Source organism: Colletes gigas, unplaced genomic scaffold (assembly GCF_013123115.1).
Source record: "Colletes gigas isolate AHSC1104 unplaced genomic scaffold, ASM1312311v1 Colletes_gigas_Sc00019, whole genome shotgun sequence".
Lineage (NCBI taxonomy): Eukaryota > Metazoa > Arthropoda > Insecta > Hymenoptera > Colletidae > Colletes > Colletes gigas.
Genome location: NW_025106648.1, coordinates 5,201,238 through 5,218,306, shown reverse-complemented (window position 1 = coordinate 5,218,306; position 17,069 = coordinate 5,201,238).

Here is a 17,069-nt window from a genome sequence, read left to right as displayed (position 1 = left end):
TTCAAACACAGCTTACATAAACACACTACATATAAATATTGCTGATCTACACAAGTCAATACTTGCAGTAACAGCAAGTCTGTTACTATTCCACTTGTATTCCGTATTTGTGTTATAATTTTTGAATAAAGCTATGAATAACCTATGTTTATAAACATTCTTTTTTTATTTAGCGCCATATAATATACTAACAATGTTTGAACATCTGGGACACCCTGTACGTCAGAGTCCAATCTAGTAAATTGTTTATGTTGTCAAGTGAGTCCGAAGAAGAGTCGAGCAGTTAGTCAGTCGAAAAGAGAGTAAAGAAGAAGAAGAGATTTTTGTATTATCGTTTATACTTTATTTTTATTAATTTACTTATTCGTTTAAATGTATTGTATCTGTGTTCTAAATAAAAATCATATCTCGTCCTATTTTACCCACATAAGCATCACTGCCGACGGCACGCTCTTCCTTCAAAGTAAAGTAAAATGGCGAAGAGGGTCTTATACATCTTATAAATGATTAACCATTTGCATCTTCGCTCTAAATATGAAGTTTGCTTTAAAAATCATAGATGCTCAACTGAAAGTCTTTCAATAATTATACATATTTCAAAATGGAATCGTTTTATATAATGTTATAAAATAAATATTTATTTTTTTACATACAGTTACTCATAAAATTGAGTATACACCTATGTTGCTAGTAAGCGGGAAAATGAATTAAATCATGCGTACTGAGAGTGAGAACACAGAATATACTTATTTACTAACACAGTTCAATAGTCAATTAACAGAAGAAAAACAAGATAGCATTAAGTATTTGTTTATATCTAACTGAAAATGTAATATTGCTGGTATTTTATCGACATAAAATTGAGCATACACATGGCGAATTGTTTAAATTCCGGGGGTCTGTATAAGTTTAATGAAGGTATTATTAGTGAGAAGTCCCGTTAAATATTTCTTGATACACGATTGCTAAGAAACCGAAAACAAATGATCATTTGTTAGGTATCATTTTAGTAATAACACCGAAATGGCTGCCAGAAGGAAAGAAACCGATATTATTATACAATGCGAAAACTTACAGTGCGTATCATAAATATTATATACCAACCCGTCTATATTTAAATATTTTGACAGATTAGGAAAAGATTATGATGATGCGGCACTTTAGAATAATGTATAATACTATTTAAGTAAATAAAACGAAAGAATTATAATACTTTAGTGTATACGTATAATAGAAATGGTTATGTAAAAACCTAAAATACTAAATTTCAAGCGTTTCATTAATATACCAACCTATAACATTTTTATAGCAATATTCCAAACCGTTATATTAATATAAAAGAAAAAAGCAAACTAGCATTTTGTTTAGTACGAATATAGCTATCGTGTGAACAGTGATAAATATAAAATCTGGATAGCATACTAAAAAATATAAAAAACTTAATTATACGAGGGTCGTCTGAAAAGTTTTGATCTTCGACATGAAGGTAGCGTTTCTCGTCAAAGCCATTCTGGTAGTACAATGGTATATGCTTTGACAAATGTCTGTGAAAATTTCAGCAATTTTGGGCGCTCAGTTGTTGTTTGGGAATCGTTCGTGTCAGTCGATGTCAGTATTTTTGCAAAGATGGACCAGCTCACACTTCGGCGGTCGCCATGTTCAAAATTCATGAATTGCGTTTCGAATTGGTTGACCAGCTACCGTGTTCACCAGATCTGGCCCCCCAGCGAGTTTTTCCTCTTTCCTAAGCTTAAAATATCGCTTGGAGGACAGAGAATTTTCATCTAACAAGGAGGTCATTGCAAACGTAAATGACTACTTTGCAGGGCAAAACACCAACTACTATTTCGAAGGGTTTAAAGGGTTATCGCTGAGAAAAGTGTGTTGACTTAAGAAGAGACTATGTTCAAAAATAAAGTTATATATAATCGGAAAAATACTTGTTTCTATGTTAGACTCAAAACATTTCAGACGACACTCGTAATATAAAATTTTATAAACTGATAAACGTTTAAAAAGAAAATTATACGAGTTTAGAATCCAAACAATCGATGAAATATCGATATACGATTCATCTACAGTGCGTATCATAAATATACCAACCTGTCTATATTTGAATATTTTGTCAGATTAGGAAAAGATTATGATGAGGCGACACTTTAGAATAATGTATAATACTATTTAAGTAAATAAAACGAAAGAATTATAATACTTTGGTCTATATAATAAAAATGGTTATGGAAAAACCTAAAATACTAAATTTCAAGCATTTCATTAATATACCAACCTATAACATTTCTATTATGTTTCCAGCAATTGGATTGTGTTTTCTTTTGTTTGCCTGTCATATGTTTTATTTGGCGTCTTTAAGCGTCCAGTGTTTTATTTAGGTTAACAAAAATTGTAATATATAAGTGTTATAAAGATTGAAAAGGGAAATGCCTCGTGGCAAAGAACTGTCGAATAGAGAAAAAGCCATGATCGAAGCTTTTCGTATTAAAGGCAGAGGATACACCTATACATATAGCGAAAAAAATGGGTCGTTCAAAAAGTGCAATTGCCACTTACGTTACTAAAAGGCGTAATCATGGATAAAGAAAACGTCCAGGTCGACCTAAAAAACTGTCTCCTCGAGACGAACGACAAATAATTCGAGTGGCTTCTAATTCAACAAAGTCACTGATCGATATTAAAAACGAGTGCAAATTAAACGTTTCGAAGTGCACTATACATCGAAGTAGTTTCAGATCTCCACACATTATTAGGGCAAAGATCACATCGGCACCAAGATTAAAAAACGCCGACAAAGAAGCAAGACTTTCGTTTGTTAAAGCAAATATGAACACAGATTGGGAAAAGGTAGAGATTTCTCTTAGAAAATGAATGGTGCACTTTATCCATAAAATTTTGTTTCTTAAATTTTCTTCAGTGATGAAATAGAAATTTAATCTAGACGGACCCGACGGATTTAATTCTTACTGCCACGATATACGAAAGGAAGTAAAATACTTCTCTAAACGAAATTTTGGCGGTGGGTCAGTGATGATTTGAACGTGCTTCTCAGTCCATGGCAAAAGTTCCACAGCTTTTGTTTCAAGTTAAATGAACAGCATGGATTACAAAAATATGTTAGAAAATTATTTAAAACACTTTTGGGCAGAAAACGATGATCAAAATTTAATTTTTATGGAAGACAATGCAGCGTTTCATAGATCAACCCATACGTTAATCTGGTTTGCAGAAAATAATATCCCTCTTTCTAACTGGCCTGCACGTTCCCCTGATGCCAACCCTATTGACAATTTGTGGGGAATTTTAGTTTGATGAGTTTTTTGTAATAATCAAAAATTTGCGAATGTAAAAGAATTAAAACTTGCGATTACTGAAGCTTGGAATAATAGGGTTAAAAATATTCTAAAAAATCTTATTGTAAGTATGCAAACTCGAATTTTCGATATAATTCGAGGTGGTGGAAACGTAATAAATTATTAAATTTGTGTTTTCGTATTAGATTTAGAATAAAATGAGTTTTGTTTACAGTTGGTATATTCATGAAGCATATATTAAACAGTATTTCTGTCATTTAAGTCATTAATTACAATAAATTAACGGAACTGCTTTTGATTATTTATTTTTATTGTACTATCAGGAACAGAAAGTGTTATTATAGCTTAATTTATTTCCAAAAGATCAAATTCCTTACATTTCAACCTCTTCACGCCCTTGGCCACATATGTGGACGTCTAGTTCTTTTTTTATAATTATAGTTACTGTCAATAATAAATATTATAAAATTGTATTCCAAAAGAAAATCTTTTCGAGAAGTGGGTGAAATTATTGGCCGAATGCATTGTACGATACAGAAAATTATAAACAATTATCGTTACAAAATCAGAATTGCCAATAAACCTGGACGTGGTAGAAAAAAGATATTATCGGAATCGATAACCGATTTATCTGCTGGCAAGTCAAAAGAAATCCAAGAATAAATCTGAGAAATTTAACGAACGAGGTATCAACTCGAATTGCAAAAAGTATATCGGTGGAAACAATTCGAAGAACTTTACGTAACGAAGGGTACAACGGGAGAATAGCTAGGAAGAAACCTTACATCTCAAAGAAGAATAGGGAAAAGCGTTTACAATTCGCTAAGAGCTTCGTTAATTGTGACAAAAATTTTTGGAAAAATGTTGTAGTTTCTGATGAGACTAAAATAAACTTATTTGAATGCGATGGAAAAAAACAAATTTTATGGGGGAAGCCCAACACAGAACATCATGTTTGCAATACCTGTTCGACAGTCAAACACGGAGGAGGCTTGGTGATGTTATGGGGTTGTATAGCTCCAAATGGTACCGGGAATACAGAATCTATTGACGGTACCATGGATAAAATGAAATACTTAAATATTTTAAAAACAAACTTAAAACAATCGGCTGAAAAGTTACAAATGCCGTCTATATACTATTTCCAGCAAGACAATGACCAGAAACGTGCATCTTATTTTGTACAAGAATGGTTGTTATATAACGTACCAAAGTTATTAAAAACTCCTCCCCAGTCGCCCTATCTTAACTCGATCGAGCATGTTCAAGGAGAATTAAAAATAAAATTATTAGATCATAATTTTGCAAATGTAGAACAATTAAAACTACAACTACGCGAAGAATGGGACAAAATGTCGCCTTCTTACATTAATAAATTAATTCAATCTATGCCACGACGTTTACAGGCTGTTATTGATGTCAAAGGCCATGCCACAAAGTATTAATGTTAATTTATTTATATGTTATTGCTTAAATGTAAATACATATGTATGCTCAATTTTGTGTCGATAAAACTCCAGTAATTTTACATTTTCAGTTAAATATAAACAAATACTTAATATTATTTTGTTTTCCTTTTGTTGATTGTCTATTATACAGTGCTAATAAATATACTGTGTTCTCACCCTTAAATATGCATGATTTAATTCATTTTCCCGCTGATTTTCACTACCAACGTAAGTCTATACTTAATTTTGTAACTGTAGCTGTACGGTAAATAAACTTAAAATAGATACTAAAATTTGTTAATCGGTATGATAATCTTTAAAATGATCGATACATAATGGAACGTTGCAATTTAAAACAGTTTCTTTTCTAACTGATATCGATTTACATACAAGTGCATTGTTTAAATGTCTTTTGCCTTTAGCTTCGAGGTATTCGTGTAAGAAAATGACGACCTATACAGAGTGTCCCGTAGCATATGAGACCCACTTCAGGACTAGATTCTACACATGAAAACAATAAAAAAAGAGTTCATATAAACATACGTCCTATTCGATCTTGTTTTCGAGTTATGGCAAGTTTCTTCTTTAATACACCGTATTTGCTCACCTGTGAGCAACAAATGTTCGAAATGAGCCCCTTGTATCTGAACACAAGCCTGGAGACTTTTTATCATTGACTGTCTTACGTTGTTATAGGCACTTTGTATATAATAGATTTGAAATAGCCCCAAAGATAATACAACTCGTCATACTCGAAAACAAGGATAGGACGTATGTTTATATGAACTTTTTTTATTGTTTTCGTATGTAGAATCTAGTTCTGACTGTATATCTCGTTACTGAGCTATTGATAGACGAAGTCTCTTTAATCTGTTCGTTTTCACAAAATTCTTCACTAATTTTCTTGGCCAATTATTATTTGTAAACATGGAAAGCTCGATCTTTTGTATTGTTTTTGAATATTCCGCTTTTGCTGATAAATTATTGTACGAGCGCCGTTCAATGAGTCCTTAGAAAATCCAAGACCTGGCACTCGTAGCATCGAAAATGGTTTGTTCTTAGTAAGCATCATGGCTCACTAGACAGCTGTCAAAGTCTAAGTTATATCCACCACATGGTTTCATTTTTATTGTCGATCGAAGCAAGAAACTTCCTCTTGCATCAAGACAATGCATCGGTTGCACACCTGTGCAGTTTCGATGGCCAAAATCATGAAATTAAAGTTCGAATTATTACAACATCCACCGTATTCGCCGGATTTAGCCCCCAGTGAGTTTTTTTTATTTCCAAACTTAACACTTTAATGGCTGCACGTATCACGCGAAGACCGTTGTCCGTCATCACTGATATTGTAGACCAAAGTTAGATACACGAAAATGCTAGGAATATTATTATAAGGAATTATAAATGTAACCTCAACAATCGTAATAAGTTGAATGTACGATAAAATGGTGACTGATACAGTAGATCACGCACACGTGACAGTGGCCAACGTCTACTAGCTGGCAAAGTCACGTATACGTGACAGCGGCCGTCAAAGTGTTAAAAAAATGGCTCGACGGACACCGGTTCATGTCGAACGAGGAAGTCACCGCCCAAACAGATGCCTATTTTGAGGACCTTCCAAAATCTTACTTTTTAGATGGCTTAAAAAAGTTGGAGAAACGTTTGGAAAAGTGTAAAAGGAGCTAAAAATCTACCTAAAATAATTTGTTTTTCTATCTTTTTCTAAGGACTTATTGAATAACCCTCGTAATACAACTCGTCATAGCTCGAAAGCAAGGTCGAATAGGACGTATGTTTATATACATTCTATTTATTGTTCTCGTGTGTACGGTGTTCTACGGGACACCCTGTATATCTCGTTACTGAGCTATTGATAGACAAAGTTTCAAAATTCGTCAATCGTTTTTACGATATTGTCCACTAATTGTCTTCGCCAATTTTTGTTTGTAAACATGGAAAGCTCTTTTGTATTGTTTTTGAGTATTCCGCTTTTGGTGATAGATTATTACAGTTATTCTATGCTGATTATGTCGCTTAACGATGCAAATGGGTTAACCGGCACAATCTCCTCGGGACCAACGGACCACAGGTCAAGAACCACTCAGTTATAATTACCATTCACAGCTTGCGTTTTCGAGTTCCTCGGTCGATTTCCAAACTTTTCATGGCACACGTCGTTCAGCGACACTGTCGTACGAACTCGAAGGACAAGAGTCGTTCGATCGACCCGATACATCTCACCACTGCGCCCCCCTCCTGTACTGTAATTCCCATTTCTTCTTTCGAACGACCTGTAATCTTACTTCTCGTTGCACTTGTACCATAAAAAAAAAAAAAAAAAATACAAAAAGAACAAAGAGCACGCGACTACGAGCACGGACCAGTGAACAGACAAACAAACCCCAGAGCTCCACGATAGAGAGAGAGGCCAAAGGACGATTGACGATCGGTAAAGCTTGGTCCAAGCTCGCGTACGCGACTGCCGCGTGGGCGGACTGGCGGGGTCTCGTGCTTTCGAAAGGATCGACCAACCGACGCGGAATCGTAAAATGGCCCCGGGTATGGATTGGCCGAGGAAACCGCGGAAAGGCGGCGACCAATGTTCCCTGTCTTCGAAAAGAATCCAACCGCCAGTGAAAATCGGTCGGCCGGAACCGCGCATCGTTCGCGAACCAATCGGGGAGTCCCTCCGGCGTTCCGGCGCGCCGCCATCGCTGCCCCCGGTAGTTTTCTAATTTACAGTTCAATTAGCGTCCCCGAGGAACAGGAGAACCGCGCCGTGGCATCGATTGGACGGTTCTCCGGAGGGTACCGTCGCGGAACAGAGGAAAGAAAGAAACGTCGAACAGAGACGACGATATGTCGGCGGTCAGTCTTCGGCTCGTCCTCGCCGACTAGTGTGAAATATCGCGCCCAAGTGTTACGAGCACGACCACGCGGTCCCGGGGCCCGAATAGTCTCGTTGAAGGAATACGCCCGCCACCTTTCGTCCTTCTTCGCCACCTGATCCGCGACTCTTCGTCGCTTACCTTTCCCACGTTCTTTATTTTTTATTTCTCTTCCCCGTCTTCGAGCGATAATTCGATCGACGAATCGATCGCGGGTAACAACCACCGGAGAAATAATCGAGGAAAGTCCTTCGTCGCGGTTTTCAACCCCTATCTCCTTTCGGCGTTTCAGAGACACTTCCGTTCGTGCCCGCGGGGGTCCAGTCCTCTTTTCCTTTCTTCCCTCGACTCCCCAAGTGTTCGATTAAGGAAACGGAGGACAGAGAGAAACGAAAAGTGCGTGGCAACCTCTACCGAGTCGCGACTCGGTCTTAAGGTAGGTATCCAATTATCCTCGTATTTGCATTCGATATGCGAAAGAGAATTCGTTTTGAGAAAGTATTGCGGTTATACAGTGCGTATCATAAATATACCAACTACTTAAAATGTAAGAAACTTGATCTTTTGGAAATAAATTAAGCTATAGTAACACTTTCTGTTCCTGATAGTACAATAAAACTAAATAATCAAAAGCAGTTCCGTTAATTTATTGTAATTAATGACTTAAATGACAGAAATACTGTTTAATATATGCTTCATGAATATACCAACTGTAAACAAAACTCATTTTATTCTAAATCTAATACGAAAACGCAAATTTAATAATTTATTACGTTTCCACCACCTCGAATTATATCGAAAATTCGAGTTTGCATACTTACAATAAGATTTTTTAGAATATTTTTAACCCTATTATTCCAAGCTTCAGTAATCGCAAGTTTTAATTCTTTTACATTCGCAAATTTTTGATTATTACAAAAAACTCACCAAACTATAATTCCCCACAAATTGTCAATAGGGTTGGCATCAGGGGAACGTGCAGGCCAGTTAGAAAGAGGGATATTATTTTCTGCAAACCAGGTTAACGTATGGGTTGATCTATGAATCGCTGCATTGTCTTCCATAAAAATTAAATTTTGATCATCGTTTTCTGCCCAAAAGGGTTTTAAATAATTTTCTAACATATTTCTGTAATCCATGCTGTTCATTTTACTTCAAACAAAAGCTATGGAACTTTTGCCATGGGCTGAAAAGCACGTACAAATCATCACTGACCCACCGCCAAAATTTCGTTTAGAGAAGTATTTTACTTCCTTTCGTATATCGTGGCAGTAAGAATTAAATCCGTCGGGTCCGTCTAAATTAAATTTCTATTTCATCAGTGAAGGTAATCTAAGAAACAAAATTTTATGGATAAAGTGCACCATTCATTTTCTAAGAGAAATCTTTACCTTTTCCCAATCTGTGTTCATATTTGCTTTAGCAAAAGAAAGTCTTGCTGCTTTGTCGGTGTTTTTTAATCTTGGTGCCGATGTGATCTTTGCCCTAATAATGTGTGGAGATCTGAAACTACTTCGATGTATAGTGCACTTCGAAACGTTTAATTTGCACTCGTTTTTAATATCGATCAGTGACTTTGTTGAATTAGAAGCCACTCGAATGATTTTTCGTTCGTCCCGAGGGGACAGTTTCTTAGGTTGACCTGAACGTTTTCTCTATCCATGATTACGCCTTTTAGTAACGTAATCGGCAATTGCACTTTTTGAACGACCCATTTTTTTCGCCATATAGATGTATCCTCTGCCTTTAATATGAAAAGCTTCGATCATGGCTTTTTCTCTATTCGACAGTTCTTTGCCACGAGGCATTTCCCTTTTCAATCTTTATAACACTTATATATTACAATTTTTGTTAACCTAAATAAAACACTGGACGCTTAAAGACGCCAAATAAAACATATGACAGGCAAACAAAAGAAAACACAATCCAATTGCTGGAAACATAATAGAAATGTTATAGGTTGGTACATTAATGAAACGCTTGAAATTCAGTATTTTAGGTTTTTACATAACCATTTCTATTATATACACTGAAGTATTATAATTCTTTCGTTTTATTTACTTAAATAAGTATTACACATTATTCTAAAGTGTCGCCTCATCATAATCTTTTCCTAATCTGACAAAATATTCAAATATAGACAGGTTGGTATATTTATGATACGCACTGTAGATGAATCGTATATCGATATTTCATCGATCGTTTGGATTCTAAACTCGTATAATTTTCTTTTTAAACGTTTATCAGTTTATAAAATTTTATATTACGAGTGTCGTCTGAAAAGTTTTGAGTCTAACATAGAAACAAGTATTTTTCCGGTTAAATATAACTTTATTTTTGAACATAGTCTCCTCTTAAGTCAATACACTTTTCCCAGCGATAACCCTTTTAACCCTTCGAAATAGTAGTTAGTGTCTGCCCTGCAAAGTAGTCATTTACGTTTGCAATGACCCTCTTGTTCGATGGAAATTCTCTGTCCTCCAAGCGATATTTTAAGCTTAGGAAAGAGGAAAAACTTGCTGGGGGCCAGATCTGGTGAACACGGTGGCTGGTCAACAGATTCGAAACGCAATTCGTGAATTTTGAACATGGCGACCGCTGAAGCGTGAGCTGGTCCATCTTTGCAAAAATACTGACATCGACTGACACGAACGACTCCCAAACAACAACTGAGCGCCCAAAATTGCTGAAATTTTCACAGACATTTGTCAAAGCATATACCATTGTACTACCAGAATGGTTTTTACGGGAAATGCTACCTTCATGTCGAAGATCAAAACTTTTCGGACGACCCTCGTATAATTAAGTTTTTTATATTTTTTAGTATACTATCCAGATTTTATATTTATCACTGTTCACACGATAGCTATATTCATACTAAACAAAATGCTAGTTTGCTTTTTTCTTTTATATTAATAGATCGGTTTGGAATATTGCACACTGGCAGATCATTCATTTTTGTATAGTTACATTCAACCACACGGAGCACACGTGATTCTTATTATTTTCAATTTAAAAGAATAATGTATAGGGGAAAGTAGGGTAAAACTGCGTACCTAACATGTTTTTTGTTACCAAAAGAAGAACAGAGGGCAAAGAAGATTTTATAAAGCATTTAAGTAGACCTTGCACAATTAGAAAATGAGATCTTTTGTTTCAAAAATATATTTAGTTATTCGGTAAAATAACATATTTCGACAACATTACATTTTGGAAAAACAGAGGTAATGCAGTTTGATTCGCTTATGTAGTTTTACTCTATTTCCCCCTATTATCCAAATGTTCTATTATCCGAATATTTATTAGATATTACGGTTTTGAACGTGAAATCAAATGATACATACATGTATCCATACGTGTATACAAACGTGAATTATTTCACATTTGTATCTTAATTTATGTAATTTTCAGAATATCGATATCAATTTATGGATTCAGGATATGAATCCACAATTTAATTGCAAAAATGAAATGAAGCATTGTTTATACGAAAAAAATTTATTGAATTAGTTCTTTATTTTCATATAAAACAAACTAATGTGTTAATATTTTTTACATAAAAATAAAGAACGAATTCAATAAACTTTGTTCATTGAAATGATGTTTCATATTTAAACTTAAACTTCGAAACTTGTGGAGTCATACTCTGGATCTGTTTTAATTAATATCGATATTCTGAAAATTACATGAATTAATACACGTGTATACAAACATACATAAAATAATTCACACGACACGTATCTTTAATATGCCACGTACTGTAATATGTGCATTTAAATATAGATGAAATAAGGATCTCTAATATTTACACATATGTACAGACATTTTGGGTCCAGATAATGAAATTCTAATAGTAACAATTCAATCTGAAACTAATGGAGTATGTGTATAATGCAAACGAAAACGTGTAGTCCTATAACAGAGGTATACACTTTTGGAAACAAGCTTTTAAAATTGTTGAATATCGTTTTGTAGCCTTGTTGGATTTTTAGAATGAAACAACGCGTGATTGAATTACGCGAATCGTATCCGTATTGGGAATTTTGCCAAATTACACTTTGATATCATCGACCATTTTTATTATACGTTTCGTAAGTAGGCTTATCGTAAAGAGAGAAGTCTCTTAGCTTTAACGTACAACAGAAATTAGCTGATACTGAGAAAATTCAGGAGTAGAAGGGCGGATAAGCGAAACGACTATTCGTTGACTTCTCTTGGAAATGAAAAATTCATATCAAACCTTATTAACTGCAAGTTTAACACGAAGACTCGTCGACGATTTTCACAATTTCAATATTATTAAATTGTCGTTTTATAAATATTTAAATATTAGCTTCACGTAGTTTTATCATTAACCAAATATACAAATATAAATTTTATTAAATTACATAGCACGTCCATATTGTCGTAAATATCAAAGATAGCATCTTTATACAGGGTAGTTTATGCAACTTATACACCTCCATAACTTCCAAAGTATACGTTGCTTAAAAAAGTTACCTGGTTTGAAGGTGTACACTACATAGTGTATTTGTTTTTTTTATTGGTGAAGGCGTTGAAAGCCAACTTTGTTTTTTTAAGTGGTATACTATACTTTTTATACAAAAATATGGAAGAATATCAAATTCTGAGTGGAAAAGTGTTGATTTGTATTAGCCCTAAACCTAATACCTAATGACTAATTTCACTTTATTTCTTGACAATTTCCACTGTTCTGCAGAAATCATAAAGTTGAGTCTCCATTTTGATATTACGTGAAGAAAATTGTCGAGAAATAAAGTGAAATTACTCCTGTATTATTAGGTTTAGGGCTAACATAGATTAACACTATTTTAGTATAAAAAATATAGTATTCTATTTAAAGAAACAAAGTTGACCTTCAAATCTCCGAAACCTATAAAAAAAACAAGTGCACTATACAGGGTGTTCGGCCACCCCTGGGAAAAACTTTAATGGGGGATTCTAGAGGCCAAAATAAGACAAAAATCAAGAATATCAATTTGTTGATGGAGGCATCGTTAAAAAGTTATTAACGTTTAAAGTTTCGCTCGTACTGAATTTTTTTTTCAAAAATGCACAGGATTCGGGAGTGTGTCTATTCACCAAAAATGATTGTAATTTACCCTCGCAACAGAAAATAATTTTTCCAGAACGATTTGAAATTTTTTTTTCCGTTAAAAAATTTCACACCTTTTTGAATTTTTTTTCTAGAAAGTGGGTAGGATTTCGGGGGTATGGCTATTCACCAAAAATGCTTGTAATTGACCCCTGTAACTAAATATAATTTTTTTAGTATGATATGAAATTTTTTAATTTCGTCTGAAAATTTTAGCACCTACTTGAATTTTTTTCTCGAAAGTGGGTAGGATTTCGAAGGTATATGTATTCACCAAAAATAATTCTAATTGAGCCCCGCAACCAAAAATAATTTTTCCAGAATGATTTGAAATTTTTTATATTAATTTTTTAATAACATTTTAATGAAGTCTCAGACAAGAAATTGATATTCTTGAAGCTCCCATTAAAATTTTTCCCAGGGATCGCCGAACACCCTGTATATTGAAAACATTTAAAGGAGACAAAACAACTATAAATAAACCACGCTAAAGAAAACCTAAACTGCTGAGAAATCGTAACGAAACACCCATACTGATAGCTGTCAAGAAGGATCCTCGTACCCCCAACACCTGAAATACGTGGAAAGGTACATACTGTCTCCGTGTTAGGAAAAATAGTAAGCCTTTAAACAGTAGAGTTAGCCATGAGAAACCGTTAAATTTAATTAACGCAGTAAATCGGAAGAAGAGATTAGAGTGCGCGGGAAAGTTCGTTTCTAGTTTTGACGCATCTAACAAAAAAATTTGGATGGAAGCAAATGCAGGAAGAAAATTTGATATCAACTGTGAATATCTTTATGCAAATTCATATTTTTATTAATAGAATTAATGAAATGGCAGCTTTCTGGAGGTTGTCTCAATAATTCATATTTTACTTTAAGTATTTTTTATATTTTTGAATGTTAAGTGCATTCTGTAATGTTTTGAGACTTAAAATTTTCCATAAATGCATAAACATCTGCAGTCTAGTAATTACAGTTGGTGTCGTGGATTAGTGAACGTATACAGGATGTTCCGCCATTTTTCCGTGTTCTACAAGCAAAACTAAGACTAAAATGTTATATAACAAAAAATCCATAAATGCTTTGTTAAGAAGTTATAACAAAAATATGAATTATGGACTGACGAGGCTTTACACGTGAAGGCATATTTAATTTACGCGTTAATCACGTATGGGTAACTGAGAATACATATGCTGTCAGAGAAAGATCATTTCAGCATTAATTCAAATGCAATGTTTGGTTGAGCATGTGTGATGAATTCTTAATAGTACCTTATTTCCTTCCTGAACGGTTGACAGGAGAATCTTTTCTAACGTTTTTAACAAATGATCTTCCACCATTGTTAGAAGATGTATCTTTATCATTCCGTCAAAACGACTGGATACAATTACGGAACGAATGAGGTCAATTATGTGCAATCCAATGTTGTTTTGGATAATAATGAAATATATATTTAATATATAGGTAACATAATTTTCTGCTATACACAACTCTCACAAGACAATGGAACCGACGCGTAGATCCCCTCGCGTGCCAGTGCTGTCAACATTAAGCCTACTTCACATTACATTCACTCACCAGACATATGTACAACGTCCAAAGAAAAAAATACAAGATAACATCACGTATAGGTTGATGTCACAGAAACATATAGAAAATACCCTGAAATATGTTGAAAAATATCAGGTTCCCTTGCATAGGAACTGATTAAATAAATGTATATAGACAATATTTATTTATTAAACACAACCACTTTAATTATTCTTTAGATATTACATAGTTTACTATAAAAGAAATTACAGTATGCGATGCCGACCATGCGGCTCGAACAAACGACTCGACTCAACTCGAATCGAACAAAAACCACGGAAATCCCCGCACAATATTCAATCTTATTATAGGTGGCGCCATTTGTCCGCGTGCTTATTGTCGCGAGATTATGAACAGCTCAACAAAATTGAATTCGTTCTTTATTTTTATGTTAAAAAAGTGCTTCTCAACTAAACAGAAAATCGATCACTGGCCACCGCTTCTTTTAAACAGCCATTAATTTTATGAGTTGAGGCACGAGGTTTTGCAGATATATTTCGAAAAATTATATTCTTTAAGAAAATGCACAAAGAATGAAATTTTTTCAGAGGTTCACAATTGCCATATCGACAATTGTTACAGACAGTATCATAATAAGAGGGATGATATTTTGCGAAAGAGCTGTTTTCACTTAATGATTTACTGGATTAAATATACTTAAGGGACCTTTCTACTTTGTAGGATTTAAAAAATCGAATTTTTTTTGCGTTTTCTTTTAGTATGTAGTCTCGAAAATATATCTACCAAATATTAAATTGAAATTCGGAAAACTAACGAAATTATAGCCTGCTGAAATGTACCATGCGCAGGTATAACAACTGGACGTGAAACTTCAAAGCTCTTTTTCTCAAAATTACATTTCTCGGCACTGCGTAGACGATAACATGAAAACTGTTCAAGATATCAACATCAAATTTATACAGTATCTTTAGAACTAGTCTCCTTATAGTCTCCCTATAGCATAAACTAGGACAATTGCGATATATGCAATACTTTTTCTTTTGTTAACAAAAAAGCAACCGAATATATGAAATTATTCAGTATTTTTTCGTAAAATAGCTGCCATTTTGCCATTTTTCGTTTTTTTGAAAAGATCCTAGTTCATGCTATTCGATGTACAAATGAATAATTCAAATTATCTTAAGCTATTATAAAATCAAGTTTAAAGTTAATAGATTTTCCCGCTCTTTTGCGGTCATATAGTGTTGACATATAGCTAGTTAAAACAAAAGATAGTTTAGCGAAAGACCCAATATAACCTTCAAAAGTATTCAATTCAGTAGAGTCGAAAATGGCAACAGATAAGGTGCATCTCCGACACTGCATTCTTTACGAATTCCAACAAGGGAAAAATGCTGCAAGAGCATGCGAATCGATTTGTTCCTTTCTCGGTGAAAGTGTTGTATCGTATGATGTGTGCGCATTTTGGTTTAAGCGGTTTAAAAGCGGTGATTTGAGTCTAATCGACAAACAACGCCTTGGAGGCTTTCAGAAGTGCGACAACGATGATTTGGAACAACTGCTCGCTGAGAATGCGGCACAAATGCAAAAAGAACTTGCAGAACAGTTAGGAGTAACCCAGCAAACGATTTCCAAACGCCTACGTGAGATGGGAAAGATCCAGAAAGAAGGAAAATGGGTTCCGCATGAACTCACTGCAACCAACAAAAATCAACGATTCTCAATAAGCAGCGTCGAAAGTCTTTCTTGTGGAAAATCGTTACGGGCGATGAGAGGTAGATACTCTATGACAATCCGAAACGCAGAAAGTCATGGGTAAATCCCGGCAAAGCATCAACATCGGTTGCAAAACCCAATCGCTTCGGAAAGAAGGTTCTTCTCTGCATTTGGTGGGATATCAAGGGCGTGGTTTATTATGAGTTGTTGAAACCGGGTGAAACAGTTACTGCGGACTGCTACCAACGTCAATTAATCGGCTTGAGTCAAGCATTGGAACGAAAACGTCCGTATACTGGTAAAGGAGAACGTCCAGTGAAATTGTTGTATGACAACGCCTGACCACATATTGCTTCCCATATAAAAGACACCATAATGAGTTTTGGCTGGGACGTCTTACAGCAACCGGCGTATTCACCAGACATTGCTCCATCTGACTATCACCTGTTCCGGTCGATGCAACACACCTTGTCCGATATGCACTTCCAATCAGTGGATGAGATCCGAAAATGTCTTGACGACTTTATTAAGTTTAAAAACGTAAAATTTTTCCGAGATGGAATTCATCAGCTGTCTGAAAAATGGCTTAAAGTCATAGAAAGTAACGGCGAATACTTCGATTGAACAATTCAATTAACTTTCTTTTAAAATAAACATTAAATGTGGCTGAAAAAATCGGATTATTCATTTGTACACCTAATATAACCAAACTTATCTGTATTAAGAATATCTTTGGTTTTTGGATTTCGGATAACTTGTTCGCGAGATATCACATACACAGTCGGGCGCCGTTCGTAAAAACTGTTGTTCGTTGATCAACAAAAACAACGTAATCAATAGATGTTATGCTTTGCAAAAATTCGTAAATATAATTAAATATATAATAAATGTATCCACAAAACTCGGAATTAATCGCTCTTTAATAGTCCGCAAAAAAAAATCACAAAGAAACATGTATTTTTCGTGCCTACAAAGTAGAATGGCCCCTTAATTATAATATATTTTTTTCATAGAA